This window comes from Pan troglodytes, chromosome 5 (genome assembly GCF_028858775.2).
Source record: "Pan troglodytes isolate AG18354 chromosome 5, NHGRI_mPanTro3-v2.0_pri, whole genome shotgun sequence".
NCBI classification, from domain to species: Eukaryota; Metazoa; Chordata; class Mammalia; order Primates; family Hominidae; genus Pan; species Pan troglodytes.
The window spans coordinates 26,889,301-26,904,842 of record NC_072403.2 but is presented as its reverse complement, the minus strand read 5'-3'; the positions used below and the strand labels follow the sequence as shown (position 1 = coordinate 26,904,842).

At 38.1% G+C, this 15,542-nt stretch overlaps 1 protein-coding gene across 7 annotated transcripts in view; it reads right to left on the bottom strand.

Moving 5' to 3' along the window:
* The window catches only part of CDKAL1 (CDK5 regulatory subunit associated protein 1 like 1), a 702,199-nt gene that overhangs the window by 277,711 nt on the left and 408,946 nt on the right, over nt 1-15,542 (bottom strand). The window lies entirely within an intron of this gene.

Sequence of the window (15,542 nt, the reverse complement as noted above, 5' to 3'; positions counted from 1 at the left end):
ACAAACTGAAGACTTTAGCCTGAACCAAAGTATAAGTTTCTAGAAAGTGTCTTAAAATTATAATTTTAAATTACCTTTAGTTGACAGAACAGAAGAGTTTCAAAAATACATTTAAATATTCCTAGCCAAGAGAGACAACAAATAAAACACATGGCTTTTATGTGAACGTGGACTTAAAACTCACAGAATAAAAAAGCATAAAATAAAGATCTTCGCTCCTCTTAATATGTTCCATGAGGTAGAAAAAAACACAGCAAAAAGATTTCCAATCACTATTCTTTCCTTTAGCATAAGAAATAGAATTACTTCAGCAAAAAACTAAACCATATGAAAACATTTTCACTTTTTCCTGCCTGTCTATCTTTCTGAGACATACACATCCTCACCCACACCCACACAACATGGAAAATACAAGGATAGAAATAAGATTTTAGTTTTCCCAAATTAAAGAATCAATAACTTAGCATTGAGAACAGAATACATAGAAAAAAGAGCACTTAAAAAGCTTTTTAAAAAATAAAAAGCTCAATACATTTTAAAAGCTGAAGATATTTTTAGCATCTGAAAATTAGTAGTATTATGGATATATGGGTTTTCATAGTTTAAATTAAATACCTACTTCCAGAAATAATAAACCTTTGCTTAATCTTAATCATTCAATAAAAAGCTTTATCCTCCAAAGAAATAGTCTGGCATGTCCATAGGCTATTTTTAGAGGCGTACAATTTTATAAATATTCTCTGTACATGGAATAAATCTTTTTCTATTTAAAAAGTGGACTGAAATTAGTGGCATCATCTTTAATATTATATCTGCCATTAGGCGCTGGACTCATACAATCTTTTTTTTAACAAAATCTTATCACAAAATCCACTCCAGGAAAAGAGATGGCTAAGTAACAACATAAACAGATTTTAAAACATTCTGAAAGAGGTTATAAAAACAGGACATTATCCATGATTTTCCAGTTACTGGCATTTGAGCAACACAATATGAATATTTTAAAATGAACAGAATAATTTTAATTTATAATTTTTCCATCCAAATGGTTCCATGTTATGCCTTATGTAGAGAGTGCGGGTTCCTGGAACAGTGCCTTGCTGTTGCTAGATGAATATAGAAGGGGAAAAATCGCTATGAATAGGAATGGAAATAACATCCATAGAGAAACAGCAGCCAGCTCTTCAAGCTGCATAGGTGGGGACCAATAGCCCCCTGGTAGGCTGAAACCTCAAATTAAATCACATAAAGAGGAAGCAGCTGTAACACTAAATCAGCAACAATAGGAACAATGGTCTTGATGTTTCCAAGATCAAGGCTGCTAAAATACTCTATATAATAGCAACCTGGTTTAAAACACAATGGAACGAAAGAGCATGAGCAAAATGAAACCCTTGGACTTGAGGAGAATTTTGCTTTGCCAATTCAATTCAAAAATCTGTCAAAGATGATCTTGTTCTTAGTCAACGTGAGAAAGTTCAGCTTTTGTAAGGGTGTATTTCAAGCATGAATCCTAATGAGAATGGATCCTTCAAATAGGATATGGAAGTCATTACATACTAAAAGTGACGCTAAATGTGGAATCCCCATGCCTGACATCCTTTTCCCTGGAAAGTCTCCTGATTAGTCATAGCACAGGCAGTTCCTGCCAGGCCACGCTTGCATATGAAGTCACCAGAGCACCTGAGGGCTTCAGTAGTCACTCATGGACACACATTGGGACACATGCTTATATCTGCACACTTAATTGACTAGACTTATGGACAGAAGTGCTTGCCTAAAAAGCTTCATTTCTTAAGGACTTCAGTTATGAGCTTTATTTCTTTGCACGTTCAGTTCTCAATTCATCCAAACATTTATTTGGCCCTTACCGTGTGCCCTTCAGCTCTTCCAGCTCACGATAGATATGGATTCACCATTAAACTGGCTATTAGCTAAGAGCTGGCAAGGGGACACTGACTAACGTCCTGGACCCTTTGCATCCATCCCTATTGGTGGTGGGGATACAATGGGACAGTCTTCATGAACACAGCCTTAGACCAAAATGAAGGGCCTGCTGGGCTGGCTTAAAATGGACACAATGTCAGGTTCAGTAAGATAGTCCCAGTCTGCACTATAACTTGGAATTTGGTAAGTATATGTCAGGAAAATAAACACATGAAAATGAAAAAGAGGGGGCGGGCGCAGTGGCTCATGCCTGTAATCCCAGCACTTTGGGAGGCCGAGGCAGGCAGATCACGAGGTCAGGAGATCGAGACCATCCTGGCTAACACGGTGAAACCCCGTCTCTACTAAAAATACAAAAAATTAGCCGGGCGTGGTGGCGGGTGCCTGTAGTCCCAGCTACTCGGGAGGCTGAGGCAGGAGAATGGTGTGAACCTGGGAGGCGGAGCTTACAGTGAGCCGAGATCGTGCCACTGCACTCCAGCTTGGGTGACAGAGCGAGACTCCGTCTCAAAAAAAAAAAAAAAAAAAAAAAAGAAAATGAAAAAGAGATAAAAGCAGGAAGAACTAAGATAAGAGAAGTGAATGCCCATTAAAAACTTCCAGGCCTGTAAAAATAAATACATGCAAAAAAAGAAAGTGGTGGGGTAGGAAAGCAGGAGACAGAAATTAGGGTTTTTTTACGCATCCAAGGGAAGATTTTACTTTTTTCTAAAATTGCTCATCTACCTGACTTGTTTTCGTTTCCCCAAAAATTGTTCAGTCTACCCAACTTTTTAAATAAACATTATGTTCATCAGATCGTCCACCATCCTTTTGATGCATTAATTTTGGTAAAAGGAAAAGCAAATACTAGGAAGAATGAAATGCACTGTACAGGAAAAAAGCCTTAGGTTTAGTTATGAGATTCCATTATCATCTTACCCAAGCAATTACAGACCAGCCTGTAGATGAAACACAAGCCATTTTTCCCTGAATAAACAGCAACCCCAACAGCTAGATTCCCATCTCTGCTCCATAGCAATCTGAGATGACAGGAGACGGAAGTAGAAGACCTAAAAGTTTGATAATAAAAGAAGGATAATATCCTCAATAAAATAGTCTCACCACAAAGAAAATCCTCTTTGAAAAATCAAACTTTGCCAAAATTCAATTTCAAAAGATTATGGCTCACTATAACTATGTATGAGCTTCACTGTAATGAATTAAAATATGGGTGAAGACTGATTTTATCTGGTCAAGAAGTAGCATTTCTCTAGTAGTTCCTGCTTTATCTTTGAGGAAAATTTTCAAGATAAGTTGTTTCAATTATTCATGAGTAGTCTCTAAAAATAACCACAAACATACAAAAACTGTAAATAATGATTATGGGGATCTATAGTTAAAGAGCACTGGATGGCAGGGAAACCTACATTAAGTACACATCATTTAAAAATCCTTGGAAAATCTGCTAACTCTACCTCCCACTACCCGGTGTGCGCTCTCCACTCTCCATCTTTTCTTTCTTTTTTTTTTTTTTTCCTGAGACTGTTTCACTCTGTCACCCAGGCTGGAGTGCAATGGCACGATCTCGGCTCACTGTAACCTCCGCCTCCGAGGTTCAAGTGATTCTCCTACCTCAGCCTCCTGAGTAGCTGGGATTACAGGCGCACACCACCATGCCATGCCCAGCGAAGTTTTGTATTTTTAGTAAAGACGGGCTTTCACCACGTGGCCAGGCTCGTCTCCAACTGCTGACCTCAGGTGATCCGCCCACCTCAGCCTCCCAAAGTGCTGGGATTACCGGCATGAGCCACCGCGTCTGGCCCCTTCCCCATCTTTTGTTCTCCATTCCTATCCTTTGTTTTTTCCTCTCAATTTTATCCTTGAGTCTTTCTCCACCATCCAGTTCCAGCCTGTATTCTCCCACTAAGGAAAATACATTAAACATATATTATTTGTTATATTTATTTAATATGCATTAAATTAATCAGCTTTTACTTCCTGCTGTTTCTTTTAAGGGTCACAGTGCATATTAAATTTTTAGGGGTTCTTTCTTCTTAAAAAAATAATCTTAGAGAATTCAGAAATTAGGCAGGGTGCGGTGGCTCACGCCTGTAATCTCAGCACTTTGGGAGGCCAAGGCGGGCGGATCACCTGATGTCGGGAGTTCCAGACCAGCCTGACCAACATGGAGAAACCCCATCTCTACTAAAAATACAAAATTAGCCGGGCATGGTGGCACATGGTTATAATCCCAGCTACTCAGGAGGCTGAGGCAGGAGAATCACTTGAACCCGGGAGGCAGAGGTTGAATTACCTGTAGTTCCCGGGGGAAGTCACTATAGCTCCGGCCACTATGCTTTACGCCCACGCTGTTTCCTCTACCTAAAATGACCTCTACTCTTCTTTGCATAAAAAATACCTCTTTGAGGCCGGGCGCTCGTGCCTGCCATCCTAGCACTTTGGGAGGCTGAGACAAGTGGATCACTTGAGGTCAGGAGTTCAAGACCAGCCTGGCCAACACGGTGAAACCTCGTCTCTACTAAAAATACAAAAATTAGCCAGGCACAGTGGTGCATGCCTGTAGTCCCAGCTACTTGGGAGGCTGAGACAGGTGGATTGCTTGAACCTGGGAGGTGGGGGATGCAGTAAACTGAGATGGCACCACTCCACTCCAGCCTGGGAGACTGCATGAGACTCCATCTCAAGAAATACTTCTTCAGAAAACTTTCGTGACCACTGAGAATAATTTACATGCTCTTCTCCTGTGCCTCCAACCCTCTTGTACATAATTCTGTTAATACAGTGTGGTATAATTATTGATTTGTCTTCCCTGAGAGAAAAGAAGCATTTCCCAGGCAGATCTGCAAAAATCTAAAACACATACGCCTAGGACCTATCATGATGCCTAGCAAACAGCAGGGCCTCAATGAATTTTGGTTCCATCAATCAATATATTTGATGAGATCGCTTTCAGTAAAAAAAAAGAGATGCACAGATTAAGTATATTTCAGCTAACATTTGAAAAGCACCTCCTACACAGACACATAAATATACACACATACATATAAACACACATATACAAACACATGCACACATACAGAGATTGCGCACAAAAGTGGAGGAGATTATGTATTAGGCAATGAGGAAATACCAAAATGAATATTCTTTGGACAATATGGAAATGCAGCTTGAATGTTGCAAAGTTTCTTGCATAGTCTCTTAACTTCTACACAAGATTAGCAGTCTCGCTTAGGGTTCCCTATTACCCTACAACAACAGCTGGCCAGCAAAGCAACTGAATGCAACCAGCTTTTCACTTACAGGTATGATTTTCTTTTTAGTTACAAAGAAGTTCAGACAGATCAATACTCAGAAAACAAACTTTAACACTATTTTTTATTGCCTTAATAATGAGAGTTAACAAAGAGATGGTATTTCCAGACCTTACTGCTATCTGTAATTATACTGGTTATAGAAAAAATGTGTTGGCATAAATTGATAATGCTGTTGCTAAACAAAAACAACTTCTTTATTTCTTTCAAAAGGTCATAATCAGAAAGAATATTGTTTATTTCCATACTTCTGCAGGAATTTGGAAATAACGGAAAGTTCAAAACAAACTAAATACCATAAAAGGATGATACACTTTCTGAAAACAAGGCTTCAGACTCCCCAGTCTCCAAAATCTGTAATAAGCCTCAATGAAGCAGATTAAGTTTATCCTCTTAATACCACAGTATGTTATGCTCCATATATGGGCATTTTTAATACCCCTAGAGAAAATACAGACAGCAGTGTCTATGAACAGGTCCCCTTGTGTTTCAGCAGGATGTGGAGAGAGGTGTAATTCTATCTTTAAAAATCACAACAGGCTCAACGCTAGCAGTCCAAACATTATGGATACACAAAGGAGGAGGAAGAGGAAAGAAGAAAATCATTAGATGCCTGCAATGCAGTACATTGTTCTCAGAAAATATTAATAATCAGTTGATAACGGTGATAAAAACTTATCTAGATTTCAAGACTAACAAAGAGCTACAGAATAGTTTAGAAGGTAAAGAAAAGTAAAAAAGCAAAGGATTTTTCATTATTTCAGCCACTGAGCTCAATTATGGAATGAAGAACAAATAAAAGTTCAGATTTTTAAAGGACAGGATTTTTGTGACTAATGTTTTGGTCCTAAAGGTCTTTCCCTTTGGGCCAGGCATAGTAGCTCATTCCTGTAATCCCAGCTCTTTGGGAGGCCAAGGCACGAAGGATTCCCTTAGTTAAGGAGTTCAAGACCAGCCTGGGCAACAGAGCAAGACCCTATCTCTACAAAAACTAAAAAAAATAGTTGGGCATGGTAGTGTGCACCTGTAGTTCTAGCTATTTAGGAGGCTCAGGCAGGAGGATGACTAGAGCCCAGGAGTTGAGGTTACAGTGAGCTATGATTGCACCACTGCACTAGAGCCAGGGCAACAGAGTAAGACCTTGTTTCTTTTAAAAAAAAAAACAAAAAAAAGTGACCTTCACTCAAGGTACAGTCAAACAGAACTGAAATTCTATAGTTAAAATTAGAAAATTTTGTCTTTAAAACTTATACAAGCACAGATGATGCCCGACTTACAATGGCTCAACTTAGGATTTTTCAACTTTATGACAGTGTGAAAGCGATACGCATTCAGTAGAAACCATACTTCCAGTAAACATACAACCATTCTGTTTTTCATTTTCAATACAGTATTCAACACGTTGCATGAGATATTCAACACTATATTATAAAATAGGCTTTGTATTAGATGATTTTGCCCAACTGTAGGCTAATAAAAGTGTTCTGAGCATGTTTAAGGTAGGCTAGGCTAAGCTATGATGATCAGTAGGTTGGGTGTATGAAATGCTTTTTTCTTTTTCTTTTCTTTCTTTTTTTGTTTTGTTTTGTTTTTAAGACAGGGTCTTACTCTGTCACCAAGGCTGCAATGCAGTGGTGTGATCATGGGTTACTGCAGCCTTGACCTCGTGGACTCAAGTGATCCTGCCACCTCAGCCTCCCAGGTAGCTGGGACTACAGGTACATGGCACCACACCTGGCAAATTTTTGTATTTTTTGTAGAGACAGGGTTTCACCATGTTGCCCAGGCTGGTCTCAAATTCCTGGACTCAAAAAATCTGCCCTCCTTGGCCTCCCAAAATGCTGAGATTACAGGTGTGAGCCAATGAGCCTGGCCTTTAAATGCATTTTCAACTTATATTTTCAACTTACAATGGGTTTACTGGGATGTGACCCCATCAGAAGTCGAGGAGCATCTGTACTTAAACAGCAAATAGAGTTTTCTATTTTCTATTATATTATTATATGTTCAGTTTGAAGGTATATCAGGTATATAGTTTAGGTGTCCTCATACAAATAAAACATCATTCATTCATTCATTCATTCATTGACTCCTTCTAGCAAGTAATTGTTGAACACCTATTATGTACCAGATACTGTTCTAAACCTTAGAGATAAGGTCTCTGCCCACGTGAAATCTATTCAAGTGAAACAGAAAATAAACTAAGAGATAAAGAACATATTGTCAAGTAAAAATAAGTGCTAATAAAAATTTTGAAAGCAAGATAAAAGGTATGGATGATGAGGTCAGTTGCAGTGGCTCATGCCTGTAACCCCAGCACTCTGGGAGGCTGAGGTGGGCGGATCACCTGAGGTCAGGAGTTGGAGACCAGCCTGACCAACATGGAGAAACCTCCGTCTCTACTAAAAATAGAAAATTAGCTGGACGTGGTGGCGCATGCCTGTAATCCCAGCTACTCGGGAGGCTGAGCAGGAGAATCACTTGAACCCGGGAGGTGGAGGTTGCAGTGAGCCGAGATTGCCTCATTGAACTCTAGCCTGGGCAACAAGAGTGAAACTCCGTCTCAAAAAAAAAAAAAAAAAAAAAAAGGTACGGATTGTGGTACTGGATTACATCCCAGTAAATCCATTGTAAGTTGAAAATGCATTTAAAGGCCAGCCGTATTGGCTCGCCCCTGTAATCCCAACATTTTGGGAGGCCAAGGAGGGCAGATTTTTTGAGTCCAGAATGATGAAGTGATTGGGAAAAGACACTTATTTTTGATAGGGAATAGTTGAGGAAGACTCACAATGACACAAAACCTGAATCAATCAAGGTAGTAAGCCATGTAGATTTGCTATCTAAAGGAAGAGCCCTTGAAGCAGAGGGAATATAAGTGCAAAGACACAGTATGAGTATGCCTGCAGTTCCCAAGGAACCACAAAGAGGTCAGTGTGGTTAGAATGAAGTGAGTGAGAGTTTCGTGGTGAGAAAGAATTGTACAATGGGAGCCAGTGTTAATGGAAGTTTTTATAAGGGGCTCAAGCTCACAGGGCAGGGCTGGGAGAGCAAAGATGACATGTTGATAAACAATGCATTGTCATAGCCAATAATTATGCAATATGTATATTATACTTGCCAGTGAAAGCTCTCAATAACTTCACTTTAAGATATTCTCATACTTATGCTCATGAAAACTGAATGCAGTTTCAAAATTCTCAAATCACTAGATACGTTGTATAAGATGGGGCAGGAAAAAAATGACAGATAATGTAACTGTCCAGTCTTTCAGAACAAAATTAATTTCATTCATTCTTTATTTGGAGGGGAAATTTATGATTATAATTGACCAAAATATACAAAACAACACTCACAAATGTAAATAGAAATAAATAAAAGGAACCCAGACCAGTAACAATGTATGGTTTTTAGTTGGTATCACCTAGAGGGAAAGGAAGTGGTGCTTGCCTTTTATTTCTTTTCTTTTCTTTTCTTATTTCTTTCCATCCAATGGAGCCTAAATACTACTACTGCGCCCCAGCTTCTCACTTAGCATTATTTAAGTTGAAATCCAGCAAACAAACCAATACTTGCCACAAACTCAGAGTCTTAACGTTTGAACCACCGCTTTGGCTTCAGAAGATAGGACAAATGAGAATATGTGAAATAGGGCCTCTATGAGGTAGGAAAACGAATAGAAAAATAGGCTCACCCTCAAGAACCTACTACCCAAAAACCTGGAAACTATAATTATAAATATGATAATTTGGATCACTTTATTCTTTTGAACTACAGGTAAATATTCCTTTATCCAAAATGCTTGGGACAGAGGCATTTTAGATTTCAGATTTTTTTCAAATTATGGAAAATTTGCATCATATGTAGCAGCTAAACATCCCTAATCCGAAAATACAAAATCCAAAGTTCTCCAATGAGCATTTCCTTTGAGTGTCATGTTGGCACTCAAAAAAGTTTCAGATTTTAGAGCATTTTGGATTTTGGATTTTTAGATTAGGGATACTCAAAAGGGGTTAGTTAAAATAGCCTTATGTGCCTTTTACAGGTTGGATGTAGCAGATGAGAAGATAGTTACGTTCTTAAGTAAAAAGGTTGTGTGTGTGTGTGTGTGTGTGTGTGTGTGTACGTGTGTGTGCACATATGCACTGTTTCTAGATAATGAAAGAATAAAGTGCAATTCTAGGACAAAGAAATACTGTTTAAAAGTTTTAAGAAGCAGCTAGTGATTCAGCCCTGAGGAAAGGAAGAATAGTCAGAATAGGAAGGTCTGACAGATATACCAGTTAGCAAGAATTTAATAACCAGCTACTTCTTCAATTTAAAATTTCTAAGAACAAAACACTACAAACATTTGCAGGTAATGTCAACAAAAGGTAATTTTAATACTATTAATAATAACATATATATCAATAACCAGTTCTATAACTTGACCAAAATTATGCCAATCAAAATGATAACTACCAACATGTCTGCTTCTATAGAGGAATATGTAATATCCAGTACAAACTGTTGGCTCTGACCGTACTGATGATAACAAACAATTAAAAGGACAGGCCAGGCACAGTGGCCCATGCCTATAATCCCAGCACTTTGGGAGGCTGTGGCGGGTGGATCACTTGAGGTCAGGAGTTCGAGACCAGCCTGGCCAACATGGAAACCCTGTCTCTACTAAAAATACAAAAATTAACACAGCATGGTGGTGCGCCCCTGTAATCCCAGCTACTTGGGAGTCTGAGGCAGGAGAATCACTTGAACTGGGAAGTGGAGGTTGCAGTGAGCTGAGATCACGCCACTGCCCTCCAGCTGGGCGACAGGGTGAGACTCCGTCTCAAAAAGGACATACTGTGAGGACTTCCACTTCTACACATGAAGGATTAACTGTTATAGAAATTACCCTACTACTGTAAACAACTAGAAAAATTGACACAATATATGAGACAACAATAATTGGACAAAGAACAACACAGTGAAGGAATGTGATTCTTGAGAGAAACAAAGGAGATGAGCAATATGAGTTCCCATATTACTATCTGGAGGCATTTTCCAGGCCACAGTACTGACAGGTAGGAAAACAAACAGAGCCCAGTGATCTTCCTGAGTTGAAGAGACAGAGGTTGGAGTTTGGAAGGTTATAATTGATAGGATTAAATATCATAGAGGAGAAGGCTGCCTATGGAGACGGAGCTCCAAAAATCAGAAGAGGGCTCCCCTCAAGTCTCTGGCTGAGTACTGATGTGGGCTAAACTATTGACTATGGTTATTTATTTATATATTTGGAGACAGAACCTCACTATTTTGCCCAGGCTGGGTTCATACTTTTAATCCTCCTGCCTTAAGCCTTCTGAGTACTGGGACAACAGGCATGCACCACCGAGTCTGGCTCAGTGTGGTTATGACCAGGAGGGAAAAAAAAATATATCAATCAATAGGAACACAGTCAGAAATGACAAACATGATGGAATTAGCAGGCGAGGACATAAAAACAGCTATTGTACATGTGGTCTATGCGTTTAAAAAATTATGAACATGATAAAAAAAACAAAAGAAGATATTTGAAAAGATCCTAGTGGAACTTCTAGAGATGAACTTGAAGACCTAGTAGTAACAGAAACTACCCAAAATGAAACGAAGAGAAATAAAACATTCATAATAAAAATGAATGGAACAGAACCACACCAAGCACACTAACACATGAGTAAAGTCCCTGAAATATGGCTAAATTTTCCCCAAATTTGGCAAAAACTATAAACCACAGATTCAATAAATTCAATAAACCTTCATCAGAATAAACAAAAGAAGCCACATCAAAGTACAAAAACAAATTACTTTTTTTTTCTTTTTTCTTTCTTTTTTTTTTTTCTTTGAAAAAACAAGGTAATGAGGAGAAAATCTTAAAAGCAACTGGAGGCTGGAAGCAATATTGTATACAAGAACAAAGAAAAGAGTGACAGACGACTTCTTGTCAGAAACGATGCAAGCCAGAGTGTAATGGAGACATAACCTCAAAAGACTGAAACGCTCTTAACCTAGATTTTTGTTGACTTTTCAGACAAAGCTGAGTGAACTCAATACCAGCACTACTCCAAAGACTAATAAAGAAAGATCTTTAAACAGGAGAGAAACAATACTAGATAAAAAGCACAGTATCAGATGACACACAAAGAAAAGAATTGGACCAGAAATGGCAAACGTGTGGGTATATATAAAATATAATTTTTAATCTTTTTTTTTTTTTTGAGACAGAATCTTGCTCTGTCACCAGGCTGGAGTGCAGTGGCGTGATCTCCACTCATTGCAACCTCTGACTTCCTGGTTCAAGCGATTCTCCTGCCTCAGCCTCCCAAGTAGCTGGGATTACAGGCACACGCCACCATGCCCGGCTAAATTTTGTATTTTTAGTAGAGATGGGGTTTCACCATGTTGGCCAGGATGGTCTCGATCTTCTGACCTTGTGATCTGCCTGCCTTGGCCTCCCAAAGTGCTGGCATTACAGGCATGAGCCACCATTAAAATATAATTGTTCAGCTGGGCGTGGTGGCTCACGCCTGTAATCCCAGCACTTTGGGAGGCCAAGGCAGGCAGATCACCTGAGGTTGGGAGCTCAAGACCAGCCTGACTAAGATGGAGAAACCCCATCTCTACTAAAAATACAAAATTAGCTGGGCATGATGGCACCCAACTGTAATCCCAGCTACTTGGAAGGCTGCGGCAGGAGAATCGCTTGAACCCAGGAGAGGAAGGTTGCAGTGAGCCGAGATCACGCCACTGCCCTCCAGCCTGGGCAAAAATAGCGAAACTCCATCTCAAAAAAAAAAAAAAGTATATATATATATTTAAAGCAAAAATAATAACATATTTTGGGGTTTACGCTTGATGCAAAAAACTGACAATAGCACAAAGGACAAGAAGAGGAAACAGAAATATAAAATTACAAGGTTCTTACACTATAAATGATGTAGTAAAATATTATTTGAACGTAGATTGTGATAAGCTAAGGGTATATATTTAAACCTGAGGGCAACCATCAATCAATCAAAGTGGTAATTTTGGTAAAGTCCATCTTTTTTCTATTTTATAAAACATCTAAAAGGAGCTAAATCAACAAATGAAGCCTACATGTGTTAAACATAAGCTGTCTTATAAGCTAATTAAGTACAATGATCATTATTAAATTCTGCTATGAGAGGCTAGAGAGTTAATATTCAGTATTTTAAAATAGTATGTTAGTTATCCTCTCGCCGAAGGGGAAAAGCAGAATGTCATTTTGAAATAACTACCTCATGGAAAAAAAGTGATAATTCCTTATCGCCAATAATTCAACTTTTCACAAAAAGGTAAAACATACTTAGTTGCTAGCACTGACGAAAACAATAAACCAACAACTTCGATGATCTCACCTTTTCTTTGCCCCAAAGTGCCAATTCAGGGCTCTCCAATTTGTACCCAGATATAATGTAAGATTTTAATAATTCTGTGCTTGAAAGTCAGTTAAGGATACTTCTCTCCCTCTTCATGGCTTATCACCATCGTTCACTAAAAATAGATCCCAGTAGATAAACCTTTTTTGGCACTATGGGTAACACAATGCATATGAGTGTAATCAATCAATGTATTTGAATAACAAACACAGACAATTTTTTAAAATAAGAATTATCCAGTTTGAAATGCCAAAACTCTTTATCCACTTCATTTTATAAATACAGACTGTGACAGAAAGGTTAACAGACTTGCCCAAAGTGATACAATAAGCAGCAGCACAGCATGGATTAGAATTAATCTCTTAATTTCCAAGAAGGAACTCCAACATAATTGTTTTTAATGCCAATTTAGTGACTCAAGGAGAAGACCTATAAAATGCTGACTATAATTATGATATGAGTAGTACCAACCAAAAATCTCAAAAGCCAGCTTTAGTAGCATTAGAAATAAGAAATGATTGAAGAAAACCAAAACAATGTGTAAATAACATGAGATGCATTAAGAGTAATAAAACCTGTACTATCCAATAAACCACAAGCCATATGTGGCTGATGAGCACTTGAAATGCAGTTGGTTTGAACTAAGTTGTGCTTTTTTTTTTTTTTCTTTTTGAGATGGAGTCTTGCTCTGTCTGTCGCCCAGGCTAGAGTGCAGTGGCGCGTTCTTGGCTCACTGCAAGCTCCGCCTCCCGGGTTCACAGCATTCTCCTGCCTCAGCCTCCCGAGTAGCTGGGACTACAGGCGCCCACCACCACGCCTGGCTAATTTTTTGTATTTTTAGTAGAGACACGGTTTCACTGTGTTAGCCAGGATGGTCTTGATCTCCTGACCTCGTGATCTGCCCGCCTCGGCCTCTCAAAGTGCTGGGATTACAGGCGTGAGCCACCGTGCCTGGCCCTAAAATGTGCTTTAAGTGCCAAGGTACACATCTGATTTCAACTACTTAGTATGAAAAAAGAATATAAACTATCTTATTAAGATTTTAAAATAATTTTTACAACTGAGCTGGGCACAGTGGTACATGCCCGTAGTCCTAGCTACTTGCATGGTTGAGGCAGGAGTTCAAGGCTGTTGTAAGCTATGATTGAGCCATTTTGCACTCCAGCCTGGGCAAAAGAGAGGGGCTCCATCTCCCGCTCCCCGCCAAAAGAAATTGATTACAAATTGAAATTAGCATTTTGGATATAAAGAGTTAAAAGTATCTGATTAAAATATACTTAACCTGTATCTTTTTGCTTTTTTAATGCGGCTACTAGAACATTTTAAATTATACATATGGCTCATATATTTCTACTGGGCAGCACTGTTATAAGGTATAGAACTGCCTACAATGAAGAACTAAAAGAATCAACATGAATTTTAATTCACATAATAGAAATATATTAATAAATTATACTTTCTCCTAATTAATCAACAGAAACTGAAAATTCTTCACGGTGAAGTGATATGATTGATAGATATAAGATTTTGTACTTCATTTATGTAATTTCTTGATTGTATTGACATATTTTATTAAAATTCAAAACATTATATTACATAGTTAATAAATTAAAAAGTGGCATTCACAAATGCAACTGTACAACAATCATTTTGTGTATTATCTTTAAGTTATCTTGGACATACACATTTTATACACTTCACAGTGTTTACAAAATAGAGACTATTGCATTTAAAACTATACTTCAAAGTTCTGAGTCCTTAATTCTCACTATTAAAATAAATATTTAGTAGTTCTTACTGCAAATAGCATTTCTATCTACAAATTGCTTCTAACTGTAAGCCATTATTTATAAGTTATAAATGAAGAAACACAGAAAATAGGTAAGATATGTAATTTGCCAATTATAAACCAATACATGGGTGGAATAGAAATATTTTTAAAAGCTCCTCATTTCCAGGTGTGATTTATACAACTTTTCTTGTTTAGGAAAAAATGAATTATCATTACCAAAGCACTCCTGTTAACTTGATAAAAACACCATCTCTCAATCCCCCTCCATAAAACCTTTACAGAGAAACTCTCCACCTTTGTCTCCTCTGCAGCCAATATATTACTGTGGCATTTACTTACGAGGATTTAAAAAGAAAATAGAGTACTTATAGTAATTGCACTGGCCCAAGCTTAGCCAAATACAGCAAAATCATTTTGTTATCTTTTATAAGTGCCCTGGTTAAGTTTTAAAAATGCTTTATTACCTCTATTAAGTCTGCCAAATCTCTTCTAGGAAAAACCATTTTGATATTTCAAACTTGAGTTCACTTAAATATTCTACAAAACTCTTGAGAAATACATTTTCATTCTGTATTCTCTAACTCCCCAGTTCTTTTTTGTTATTTCCTGTGGCTTCAGCTGGTTAAGGATTAAGCTGAGGTCCTAGAAAGGTTCTCTTTCATTCATCATTTATTTTAAAGATCTCCAACAGTGACCAATGGAGAGAAATTACTCAGTAAATGCAGCAGGAGGAAGGAACGGACAGAAAAAAGTGGAGAGAAGTACCTCTAACATACTATATAATTTACTTCTAATTATGTTTATTGTGTATTGCCTCTCCACCCCACCCCCAAATAGAATGAAAGCTACAATAAGACTGCGATTCTCTGTTTTGTTCACTGAACTAACTCTTGTAATAGGACAGTGACTGAGGACATATTAAGCATCTAGTGAATATTTATTTATTGACTGAATGAAGAAATTAATAAGAAGACAGGAAGAAAGGGAAGCATGAAGGGTTGGGGAAGGAGGAAAAGGAGGAGGGGACATTGAGATGACAACATGAAAGGAAGAAGGAGCCTACAGGTGCAGTTC